Here is a 7,839-nt window from a genome sequence, read left to right on the forward strand (position 1 = left end):
GGTTCATTTGTGAATCCCGGAGGCCTTCTCCAGTCCAGACAAGTCTGAAACAAAAAACAAAGGCAGCAAATACCTTCCTTTTAAGCTAAAGTTGTGAGAGAGCAGGGTTAGGACAAAGAGATTTAGAAACTACAAAAATATTTCTCTTCTCTGCTCCCTGTCCTCACTCCACCCAAGGCCCTAGGGAAGAGGGGGCAGAATATGGAAGCAAAGAGTGTGACCAGGCTAGGAGATAGTTTCTGTTCCCTGCTCAGGCTAAGCCTTAGTGAAGGAGGTGGGTTGGCATTGCTGACAAGGTAAGAGAACACTTTCCTTAAGCCTGAGAGCAGAGCGGACCTTGCCTGCTTGGTCCTTCTAGAGTTCCACATGTGGCAGCTTCCCCTTGAGTCCTTGCAGCTGCAGAACTGGAGCAGAGATAGCTGTGAGGCACATAAGATGAGCAAATGTCGGCTGAAAGCCCAAGGCTCCCCTCAGGCCATAGGTGTCCCTCCACCAGCCCGCACATGCACAGAGATTCTGACCCCCTGGGCCCTGGCAGGAAGGAGGTGAACCTTCAGCAGAAGCAGGGTGTGTAGTCATGTTAGGAATGCAATGAGGGCACAGAACAACTCAGAGGAGGCAGCAAGGTCAGAGGACCTGGGGACCAGACAGCCACATGACAATAGGACTGAGAGGCTAGAGCAAGGAAGGCACAGGTCAAGATGGTTTTCTTTGTTCCCTTTTTGTGGGGGTGAATAGAATATCATTTCAATCATTTCATTAATCAGGGCGTCTTGAGCAAGCTATGGTAGCACGCGATATATCTTAATTTAATTTTTTGGACAAGCATTTTCTTTTCACAATTTGCATGTCACAGGACAATGGCATGACAGTGGGGCTTGGATTTGCCTGTATCTTTAGTATGAGGCTAAGCCCGCATGTAGCACGTGTGGTAGCCAAAGCTGCACTGACCTTTCGTTTTTCCCTAGCTTGCAGCCACACAGCCACACTGCGATCCCCTTAAACTGTAAGATAGATCATCGTTGGTTTTCAGTTCGCACTCTCCAGTAAATTCCCATTTCATGAAGCCAAACTTACGATGGCTTTCAAGTTTTGTCCCCACTTCAAACCCTCCATCTCTGAACGTACCTCACTCAGTTCCAACTCCTGGCTTCTTTGCATGTCCTTTAACAGAACAAGACCTCTTGCCTCAGAGCCTTTGCACTTGCTGTGTCCTTTACTGGGGATATTTTTCCTCCATATAGTTGTATAGCTCACTCTCTTACTCCCTTCACATCTCTTCACAATGTCTCTGTCAGTGAGGCCTTCCCTGACCGCTCTACAACAGAGTGACTCTCTCATGCCCTGCGCTCCCTGTTTCCATTTACGCTTGACCTTTCTTCCTGGTCCTTGTTGATACTTGACATGTTATATATTTACTTGTTTATTTTGTCTCTCTATGAGACTAAGTTCAAAGAGGGCAGGACTTTGTTTCGTTCCCTGTTGTATTCCCAGTGCAAACAACAGTGCCTGGACAATAATACTTGTTGAATGAATGCGTAGACTAACATCTAAGGGAGAAGACGAGAACATATAACACAACTAAGAGAGACCTCTCGCAGATCTTGGTGAGTGCTCGCTAGATCAGAGCCACATTTGATCTGATTTAGAAAAGAAACAAAACAGATTTCTCACAATTCCAGGGCTGTGGAGCAATTTGTCTTTGTTGCACGTGTCAGTGGCTGAGCCTAAGTGAAGCCTGCCTGTGCACGTCCTGGTATGCACACGCAATAATGCTGTTTTCCAGGGGGTTTAAAGCAATGAAAGAGAAATGCCATTTAGACAATCTCTGATGGTTACTGATAGCAATGTTAGACACTAGAGCAAGTATGGAGAATGTTAAAGTTGGAGAAACCTTTGGCACACAGCAAATTAGCAGCAGGGTCAAGATTATAACACAGGTCTTCTAATTCCCAGGCCAGCTCTTTCCACCATAGTTCAAATGAGGCATCTTGCTTCTCCTCTTTAATTTTATGCCACTCCATTGGGTTAGATCTCTGGATTCCCAAACTACTGCTCTTTCCACATCAAATTCCAAAGCAGAATCAGCTAGGTAACAATCTCAGCAGCCTGGGCTACAACTGCTAATTGTACACTATGTTATTTGAGCACACATTGAGAATTATAATGGAAAACAATCCAGACAGGATCCAAATTAGGCTTCTTTGTATATTTAATCACACACCTTGTTACATTGTCACCCAGACTTGGATCATTTCAGCACTATTTATTTGTTTTTTGTTTTTTTTTTTTTTTTAAATTAGAATCACAGCATTTCAGAGATGGCTGGTTCACAGTGATTTTTTTTTTTTTTAAAGCTATAGCTAACCTTACAGAAAACAAAAAACAAACCACTTTTGTTGAACACCTGTGGGCTCTGAATCATCTCTGAGGAATTATGTTTCAGACCTTCAAAGTGTAATCTGAAAATCTTCGATGTACTTCAACTGTCTCCTTGGAGAGATGGACAATCAAGCCAGCAAAGCAGCAGAGCAGGGCTCAGGTCAGGGGTCTCCTGCCTCTTGGATTGCCACGTGTCACGATCTTACTCCTTCTCTCTAAATTTTCTGTTTTAGATCCTCCACCAAAAGGATCTAAAACCCCTCTCTCCTACCTGATCCGCAGTAGTTGAAGTTCAAAGGTTTGGTAGGGAAGATGCAGGAATTCTTGTCTGGAGAAGGGTTTTGAATCACCCTTCACTTGAAGTCAAGAATTCCTGCATTTAGATATTTGTTCTCCCTCTTACATGTGACTGAGGCCAAACATTGGTTCCTAGCCCTTCCCTTCCCGGCTTCACTTCCTCTTTCAAGTAAATTTTCATGTATGTTTGCTTTAGATAATGCCAACATTGGAAGATTTGGTGCTATAAAACACAAATCAAACTTTTAATGTAGTATTCCTGCGTTTAGCACAGCAAGAAAACAATCTAATCAATTGTGCTGTGTTTGGAGGATGGTCTACATGGTCTCTATTACAGAAGAAAGCAGAGAAACCAAGTGGTGCCCGAGCTGGAACTTAGAACTCAGGCACAGAGTCTATCCAAGAGTAGAGCGGATGCACTTGGCTCTGAGTGTGATGGCACTGGCCACTCAGACAGTTCAAGTATTTCCCCCTGCTTAGATTTCAAGAGAAGTTAAACATCTGATTCTAATTGGTTTTCCAAATATGTGGATCATTTAAATCAGTGGGCCTCAATATTTTTGGTACCAGGGGCTGGTGATCTTATGAGAATCTGATACCTGATGATCTGAGGTGGAGCTAGGGTGGCGATGCTAGTGCTGGAGAGTGGCTGCAAATACAGATGAAACTTCGCTCGCTTGCCCACTGCTCACCTCTTGCTGCCCGGAAGTTGGGGACCCCTGATTTAAATTCTCATTGTAAGTGTGATATGGCATTCTGGTTTTGACACTGGCCTCTTAGGAGACGCCAGTGGGAACCCGTTCTGAAGAGACTGCTTCCTTCTACGTGTGTCTTCTGAGGATAGGGAGGTGTCTTTGAAACAAATTTCAGAAGTAAAGACTTATGATTAGTTCCACATCAGGAGATGGGCAAGCCCAGAACCCAGAAGCTACTATCTTTTAAGGCTAAAAGTATTATTACAGTCTATGAATCTAGCAGGTTATTACCTCTCATGGCTTAGGTTCATGTTGGGGACAACTCGATGATAATGACACCACACACAAAGATAGTGACATGTTTGCGTGCTTTGTTTACAAGATTTCAAAATTATTTGCGGATAGATGCCATTTTCATCCTCCTTGCTCGCAGTGACATGAAGACCATATCCTGACAGATCTAGGTCAGGGGCTGGTAACCAGCTCACTGGTACCCAATGAGTCATCTTTGGATTTGCCACAGAGTAAGTCAGGGAGTTGCCTGGTTGTGTGTGTGATTGAGAGGGAACCAGGCAGTCTTGGTGAAGTTTTCAACAAACCCAATGACCTCAGGGAGGATATGATGGCTGAAAAGCAGGGGACTCACAAACCATTATTAAAGATAGAGGATGACAAAATTATTCTTTTCTAGAACGGGGGTTAGGGAAAAAGATGGAAGAAAGGAGCTCCCTTCCATATGGTAACTCAGGTCCAAGGAGCTAAGCTGGCTTTATACTCCACTAACCAAATATCTTAGGATACATTGGTCTTTGCCAGAAGGCTACTTTGAAGTTCATTCTTCTCTGTGCCTTGTTGCATACTGGGGCCAGGAGGTATTGATCCTTAAGATGCTGTTTGGCATAGCAGAGAGGCATGGATGTAGGGCCCAACAAAGACAAGTTGAGAATAAGAGGGGAAGTGTAGGGCCGAACTCTAGAAAGGACTCTAGGGGTGTGTGTGTGTGTGTGTGTGTGTGTGTGTGTGGGCACGCACGTGTGCACATTCGTTTTGCATCTCTTTTTAGCAAGGGTAATTGGGAGGGAACCTACAATGGAAAAAAGAAGACTAGTTCTGTTTTGTGAATGACTTCTGTTATCAAATAATACCTGGCCTCTGATATTCATTTATTTATTACTTGCTTTTTCTTTGCAGCCCGTTTTAAAGAAACGAAGTGGGCAGTGTAGCTGTATGTGGAGAGCAGCCTGGGACAGAGGCAATAGAAGTGGGGACGAGACCTCTTATGACAGGCCGTTTCCAACCAGGGCTGCTTCCTCCTTCACAGCCGGCCTATTCAAATAGCCAGGAGAGTTGGGCTGTTCGTCAGCATCACACTGATCCTAAAGGACCTTGGGCAGCCGACAAAGTCCTTTCCTTCTATGTTTTAAAGGAGAGCTGGGAACTTGGTTGCACACTTCGATTAGAGTTGCAGGAAGGAGTTCTGCGATGTGAAAGCTCAGAACCTAAATGACCTGCTGAGAAGCTGTTTTGACCTGAAATTGGGGCCTAACACCAGCCATGCTAGAGACTTAATGACCGGGACAACAAAAAACAAAAAACCCAAAACAAACCAAACAAAAAAATCTTTGGGGAGGCAGGGGCTGGGGAACCCCAGAGGGAAGGTAGAGAAAAGTGCTAATATAAGGGGAACAAATTTTCCCAAAATGCATTTCATTAAAAAAAAAGGACTGTCAAGCCCACCTCTTTCTTATCCTTCCAAATTCATGCTTTTTCAAAAGCTCCAACTTCACGGTTTTCTGATTGTGAATTCTAACCAAAGTGGGCAGAGCAGAGCTCCCATCAAAGGGAATGAAACTGGCAACCAGGGCCATGAGTCACTGAGGGAAGCAGTGGCAGGCAAGTGTGCCAGGATCCAGCAGTGAGCTGAGTTCTGGGCTCACACAGATGGGGTTCTCAAAGTGGCTGTGACAGATCCTTCCTCAGCTTAGACCACCCAGGGGCATCACCCAAACGTGGAGACACACTGAGGACAGCACGGTTACGAGTGGGCGTGGGTTTTTATTCTCAGTGCACAGCAGTACTGACTTCTGCTCGTCAGCAACAAGCTTTATCGGTTCCAAAAAAATTAAATCCCTTTTTTCTGTCTTTAAGAACTATTCTTCCTGTCTCAGTGGTACAACATAGTTGAATTTCAGATTTGCCAGTTTATAGCATTTTTTTTCTAAGAGCCATATAAATACATGCAAAAACATTGTACAGAGAGCTTAAATAATATCAAAATGCAAACACAGGTTGGGTGCACTGTTAAGCTAAACTACAAGTTACGGCAACACACACTGGGATACACACTGTTCTGATGTCACCATTGGCTTATTCATGTCATGCAGACCACAGTGGTTAAATCTTTTGGTTTTTTTTTTGGTTTTTTTTTTTTTTTTTTTTTTTTTCAGTAACTAGTATAGCAAGCAAGCACTGGTATTTTTGTATAAAAAAAAAAAAAAAAAAAAAAAAGAAAGAAACTCAAAATTCCTATCTGCGTGCTGATTTGAAAAGAACATAGATAGATTTGTTGGCACATATATATGGCATATTCACATATGGCATATATACACATGGGGAGAAAACACGAACCAAAGGCCAGCTTAGTCATGGGGAGCTCACCTCCCTCCATCTCTCTGAATCAAGAGGAAAGTGGACCGCAGGTCTGACAGCAGGGCTGGGGAAGCAAAGGACTGACATCGAACTCCATGGAAAGGTGTGTGGCCTGTTCTGAGGAAGGGGCTGGAATGGCTTAAGAACAGTGAGCATTTATGAATGCCTCACCCCCACCACTGAAGTGGGGTGGTCCCTTGTTATGAAACGTGAGGAAGTGTGTACTTTGTGATGGTATCATGGGCTGCTTCAATCATTAGGCAAGGAAGGCAGAAAAGAAAGGAAGCTCTGAGTTTGGTGGTTTCAGGGTAAACGTGAACTTGCCACACCCCTCTGGGTTCCCAGGAGTGAGGTAATCAATCACTCATATTTAACTGGTTCCCCTTTGAAGCTCAAAGAACCCACAAGTGCCAGAGGGATTTGTAGGTGGTCTTCCTACGGGAAGGAGCTAGCTCCAAGACTGTCAGCCAGGCTAGAACCAGCCTTTGTTTCTTCCATTTAGAGCTCTATCCCCCATCTTATATATTGCATGAAACCTTTCTAGAGGAGGGGAAGATGTATCAAGTCAGATCCTTGCATAAAAACTCACTAACGGAAAATTCCAGGGGTGAGAGGAGGTTAAAAAAAAAAAAAAAGCATAAAAAGTGCAAATCCCAAATCAGAGTATCTTTGCAGCCCAAGAGATGGTTATGTCTTGGGTACCACTCTGCCAGCTATTCATCAAGAAAACAAAATTCAACCAAGGCCTGTGAGCTTAATCACTGCTTACTAGAGGGCCTGGCGCCTCTCTCTACGGGGGGTGCATACTCATTTTCCGATGGTTGTCCCTTCTTGGTGGATGCTTTCATTCCCATCTATAGTCTACTGCCCATTTTTCTAGATTTATCAAGAGAGCAATCTAGGACAAGATTTTCCCCTTCACCCCATCAGACCCTTTTCAAATTCAAAGCACCATTTTGGGGGAAAGCTTTATTAACTTATGCCATATTTACTCACTGCCAGTTGGATCACTGAAACTGAATAGAAAAAACTTATATAAAAAACATGTGCACATAAACACTTGAATGTACTCAATTCCATATCAACAGAATTAATATTAAAAAAGTCTAGAACCCAACAACTTTTTTTCCCCTAAGTATAAAGATGGCTGTTTGGAGAAAGGAATTATGGTGTATTGGTTTTAAAACCAATTTCAAACATACTAAGTCACCTGTCATGTCGAACAGCTGGTTAAGTGCTTCATCCACAGGGTTACGTGACAGCACTTTATTTTAAATCTTTTAAACAAAATACATATGGCTGACTCAAAAATACCAGTTTCTGATCTAAAGAAAACTATATATTTTTTGCATAATATTTCTATTTTTTCTCTCCTACTATGGAAACTAGAATACACAAAAAACTGTTGACTTTAAACGAGTAGACACAAGCTCTCAGGAGTAACCTGTTAGGCACCACGAGAGTCTTTTGGGAAAAGGAATGGTAAAATAGCCTCCAAAGTTTGTTATTGGCTTGTTTTTAAAAACTGATCTGAGGTAATAAAAGACTTGACTGAACTAAATCTTCCAATGTACTTAATAAACATACATGTGAACACCTAACACCTTGTGTGAGCTGTTTTTCCTCCTCCACAAGCGTTTAAGACAGAGAAAAAAAATCACTGACACATGTAACTTTTTTGTAACCTTTACAAAACCCAAATCAAATTTGGTAGAATCTATAGTAAGGGGGATGACAGGGGGTATTGTTTCTTTACTCTTCCTACCTTGGACAGTTCAGGTGAAAGGATGAGGGAGGAGGCAGTCAGAAGAAAAGG

This window comes from Pteropus alecto, unplaced genomic scaffold (assembly GCF_000325575.1).
Source record: "Pteropus alecto unplaced genomic scaffold, ASM32557v1 scaffold359, whole genome shotgun sequence".
Lineage (NCBI taxonomy): Eukaryota > Metazoa > Chordata > Mammalia > Chiroptera > Pteropodidae > Pteropus > Pteropus alecto.